The sequence below is a fragment of the Danaus plexippus genome, chromosome 15 (assembly GCF_018135715.1).
Source record: "Danaus plexippus chromosome 15, MEX_DaPlex, whole genome shotgun sequence".
Lineage (NCBI taxonomy): Eukaryota > Metazoa > Arthropoda > Insecta > Lepidoptera > Nymphalidae > Danaus > Danaus plexippus.
In genome coordinates, this window is record NC_083547.1 from 5,117,302 (window position 1) to 5,123,297 (window position 5,996).

Here is a 5,996-nt window from a genome sequence, read left to right on the forward strand (position 1 = left end):
GACGTGCGCGGCGGTACTAAACTAAAAGGCATGTTTCAGTGCGAACCACACACTCAACACGTTCCTGCTTGCCTACCTTTCAAGTTTTCCAAGTAACGATTAATTTTACAACGTCATACAGAACTGATGAGGTAATTCTGAAATGGTCCTTACGGGAGAGACTTAAGGCTTCTTTTACTGTTAAATAGTAACTTTCTTGTGACTTGTTGTGAAACAAATGTTAGAGATTCCGAAGCCAGACATTTGAAAGGTCCAATGTTGTTTGTATTGTTAAAGGAAATGTTTCTTTGCCATGCAAAATTTAAAACATGTATTCATAAAACTGAAAAGACTTGTACACGATAAGGAACGCTGGAAAATGTTTGAATTTTTCAGTGACCGACAGGGATAGATAGAGATTTTAGCGATAAAAGGGAACTGCCTACACAAACTGAATGGTGGGGATGATCTTAAAATGTTCTGAGATGTGAGAAAATGTATGTGTATTCCACTTAGGCCTAGATATAAGCCTCGATGAACCATCTATTGCATATGATATAGTTGGGTATACTGTTGTTGTCTATAATTTAATTTAGGTTGCATGAGAGAATTTATAAAATAAGAACAACGGTTTTAAAGCTCCCAACTCAAAGCAAAATGTTGTTTATTTTGTTAAGGAAGAAAGCCTGTTCACTACGAAGAAAACGCCACATGTCAAGGCATGAATAAAAGAAGAGCTGTGTTTCAGACTTTTAAAACTTCAGCTAGTATTTTTCAGAGATACATCTTACATTTCTCATGTTGTGGTAGTTAGAGTCACCTTGTCTTAAAGGATTCTTCTTTTATAAACTAAATATTTTGATAGAGATTGTTAAAATAATACTGAATCTCGAATACAAGAAATGAAAATATTAAGATTAGAAAAACAAAAAAAAAATTATTGAAATTATAAAAAATATGTTCTTCTCAAATATGTATACAAAAAAAGGCGAAGAGTAAGGTATAAAAACAATTCTATATATAAAATGTGATTATTTTATATGTTAATTTTTTTATTATTATTATTTTCTGAATAGTAGCAATAATATATCAAGTAAAGTTGATGAGTCCAATATTTGACCCTAAATTCGGGTGATAAATAATAGTTTACTTTGTCGTTTATGAGGGCTGCTGTAGACATAACCGTGTCGGAACATGTGTAACAGATTGCGGCAATAAGGGAAATTGTCTTTTTTATGAACGTAGACACCGCCAAGTAACGCCTGAGACAAGCCGCCACTTAGACTGATCCCCTTCACTTAACAGTTAAATGATTTTTTGATATCAAAATCATTTATATAGCAAACAAGTATAATATTTATATATATATAATAAAAATATATATCTTAAACCTTTTAGTATCTTGCAACAGTATGTTTCATCGATTAAATTACACAGAATATTATTTTGTTAATATCGTAAACTATTTCGAATAAAGTAAACAGTTTTCAAATCACTTTTTTTTTTGTTTGAATAAAATCATTTTATATATATTAAAAAAATAACAAAAAATGAATTTCAAACTAGGTATATTTTATTTAAATTGGCTATTTTGTAAAAATACCAGAAATAGATGTTAAAATCAGATTTCCACAAATAATTAATTCGATTCGACCTTTATATAAATAGTTAAATAATAATAAACAAACGATACGCATTATGGTCATTAAATCAATACGCATAAAATCTCAAAGTACATATAAGCAAATAATAACCCTCTTTAAGTCATCAACGCTCATCCCAGCTTTAGAAATGATGCCTATACAAAGTTCTAAATTCGTATTAAAAAATTGTAAGCAACGCCATGTACATGTCCAAAGTAATATTGGGTTCAAAATAAAGTAAGCAAATAATAAATATGAATTATTATTAAATTACATACATAGAAGTACTTTGTAACCTTTGAAGATGATTTGATTATTGAAACGGTGACATTTTAACGATGTCATTTCTACAATTACTTGAGGTGTTCAACTAAAAATAGAATATGTTAATGAATAATTGTTAAATCGATGTTTTGTAATAGATTATTGGACTCTCAACTGCGAAACTGCGAAGCAGCCCCAAAGAAAAAAACCGTAGCGACCAGGTTATTTATCTCTTGTACCTGAAGTGTCCAGTGTGAACTAAATCCGGAAGTTAATTTCACGGGGTATTTCTTCTAATGAAAGCGCCTCCTTATTTTAAAGCACTCTTGTGTAAAATAGAATTAAGTTATCTTGTTCCAGTCATTACTTGTACGCCGTGCTTTATTTTGTTTGACTTATTATGCTTGACATAATTCGAAATTTAATTTATGTTTAATTTTAAAGATTTTTTTTTATTTTAGTAGAGGTTTGAAATAAAGAATATTTTGATATTATTTTAAAATATTAAATTTTTTTAACGCCCACTTAATAAAGTAGAACTTTATTTAGGATTTTATATTAAAGATCTGTAAAGTTAAAAAACACTATTTACTTCGGAATTATTGTTTACTATACTTACTTCGGAGGCAAAACAATAAAATTAAAATAGGGTTTCAATGTACACAGAAACAAGTTTAAAAAAAAATACATTTTTCTTTGTCATTTAAAATATTTGGTTCTTTGAACACTTTGGTTTTGTTGCAGATCACTTGATATCAGTCCAGAATTTTTGTTTAATTTTAAATTTTAAGTTCTGTCCTCTAAGGAATTAGGAAATTCTTAAGTCTACCATTTAATTTTAATATAGATTACTTTTTGAATTATAAATATACACATATTTTTTTTGTGTATTACATATACATATATTCTAACTATTAACACATAATTTACAATTAAACAAAAAGCTATTGTATCATACATATTATAATTATCATATCTGCTTACGGATTTAACATAAAAGTTACTTCGTTATAATAAATAAATATTTACAAAGTCACATTAATAAATACGGTGTTATACAAGAATATGCAAGAATTCTTCAATCTGTGCGAGTTTTATTCGAAATTATTAAAAAGTATAGTGCTACCAAGTTGAAGGGAGCGGCAACGACAGCATCTACCAAACAATTTCGCTGCTCTCAAGACATTATCTCACAGCCTCTCTCACAAACTTGTACGCCATTATTTCCTTGACGTATTTCACAATAGCAGAATACTTTAGAAATGTTTTATTTCGAATTTCACGTGTCTAAATAAATTGTGAGACTACAATGGTATCTTTCTATTTTTTATTAAAAAATATTCCTACATTTAGAAGTTTAATTTACATTTTCTTTTTATTGTTTTTGTACTTTATATAATATATGTAGGTGAAGTGAGAATTAAATTTTCACATGGAAGAATAGAAAGATATCATTAATTCCCATTTTTCCATTCTGATTTTCATTTTATTGAATAGAATATTGTTTTCAGTCACCACATAGTGTTCAAGAAAAAACATAGTGAAAAACAAATCAGTGTCACCGAACAGACTGACAAGTTTTTATTTTTGTATGCAACGTAATTGAATTTTGTGGTTCGTTCCATCATACTCCGACCTTTAACATTTTGTTTATAAAATTCATTTGTATATGCCAGGTAAATATTATAGACACAGAAAATATTTCTTTTAAATTTCACACTCCATACAATTCTGAAATCTACTCAACATGACATGACATGTGATTCAAGCTTTGTTGATTTAAATATGTATTTCTTGTTTATACAATTAAAAAACATTAGAGAAAAAATCAATTCTATTGTAATGGACTTTAAATAATCGCTACTTATAATACAGATAAAAAGATTCCTGTTTCACATTTAATCTTATATAGGAACACATGAGCTAATCTACAATTGTTCCCTTGCAAACAAGTATAGCCGGCAGGCGAAATAAAAAGTGTATCCACACCTGCTACGTTCGCAAGGGTTCACCAGATAACTTTCGTATTCTAATCCATCCGTTTTTTTTGTTGGATAAAGAATTTTTTATTCATTCCATTGTAAATTTTTCGTATAAAATTTCGTTAAATCAATTTTTATCTAGATTTATTATGAGTTTCTGTTTCTATCTGATTTTTCTGTTGATAATGCTTTTGAAATATTTTCATAAATTAAATGATGTAAATAAATATTATTTGAATGACTTATTCATGTATCATCGAAAACTTATAAGGGCATTAATGTTAATACTTACGCGAAGCTTGTTTGTTGTATAATTTTATCAACACCTTTTATAAAAATCAATAGTTTTAAACTACGACACGGTTATAAAACTGCTTAGTAAGTTCAGCCTCAAGTTTCATATATTCATTGAATTGAGTTCTAAACGTCGTTATGAATATTTTAATGTCGGACAATGTTTAACTTACATAGGTTGAGGCTGAACGGAATCTTGAGTGAAAAATTATTTAAATTAAAGAATATATCTGTATTGGTAGATATTTGTATAATATTAGGAGATAACTAATAAAGTTGTTAAACGCAACTATATATTATATAATGATCTCACATCACTGGGTTTCAGATAAGAAGTTCAGTAAGCATTAACTATAATTCTATCAAGTTTCATTCAGTAAATTATATCAGAGATACGACTTACAATATGAAAAATGATACAGTTGATGTAAAAAGTATAACAAAAGCCGTTTCCACAAAGCGAAGTCATTTTGAAATCGGGAGTGCAGTCAATAGCTGGTGTCAAAACAGTTCCATTGAATGGTTGCTTATGATTCAATAACAGCTCACTTGCTATCATAAATAATTCAACGTCAAATTTCCAGTATTGTTGGGCCGCAACCAATATTATGATATCTTGAATAAAATTTACAATGTATATACAAAGGGGGTAAAGTATTCATATAGGGTTTTTTTCTTAATAACAAAGTAAAGTTTTAAATTTTTTGCAGAAAACAAAAATTATAGGATGCATAGGACATATTTTTTCAAAAGAAAAATTATTTTAAAAGTTAATTTTATACTAGGTACGTATGGTTATATGGATCTTATAAGTTCTTGTTTATTTTCAGGGCTAAGTTTGAGAGTTATTGTTGTTTTTTAACAATGCAAAACTAAGATAAAGAATTAGAATTAATTCTTTAGAGAAGTATTTTAAAATAAGTAAAATATTACAACGTATAAATTGCTTTAACATAATCTAATGATAAGAAAATTACTAATCAATGTCATGTAACAAGTGAAAAATAATGTAATATTGTAATCAGTGAACCAAGCGACACGCATACCTATGTATGGTTTAGCAGTTTACGAACGACGTAGTTAAGTTAGTTAATCAGAACATTTTCTTGTACGGAGATTTATCTTTAATTTCATCAGTTACCTCATCATTGATTTACAAAATGTTTGGAAGTAAATTTTCACTATCACATAGATTTTTTGGCACCAAATCTTCACGTTAATATCCAATCGATATAAAGATCGCAAATCATAATTTATTTATTAAACCACGATGCTGATTTGACGTTATACTGGGTTTATATTTGATGCAAATTAAAAGAAATAATATTATATATAATCTCTAGTAATTAAAGATAAACTAAAAGCTGAGAATATAAATAATTTATATATTATACTTGTTCTATTAATGTCTACTGAAAAGATAATTTTAATTTTTGCTCTTCATTGAGATTGAACACTAATTTGTATGTACAATGGATAACAATATACAAGTTATATTGTAATATTTTATTTGAATCACATCGTGTTATTATATAATTGGAGCTCATTTCAATTATAAAATGTTAATATTTTCATGTTCTTCCTAAATTTTATGAATTAATATTTTTTTAAACAGCCCTGCGTAATTTAAGTCTAAAATTATATGTACGATTCTAAATAACTTTTTTATTTTTAAAATAAAAAAAAACCGGTACTGATATAGCCATAAATTTTTTAGCACTAAAAACGTATATAAATATTTATAAATCATTCTGGATTAATAAATATTTTGCATAAACCTAGAAAACGCAAAATATAAAAATATCATAGATAAGCTCTAAAATAATTTATCGAA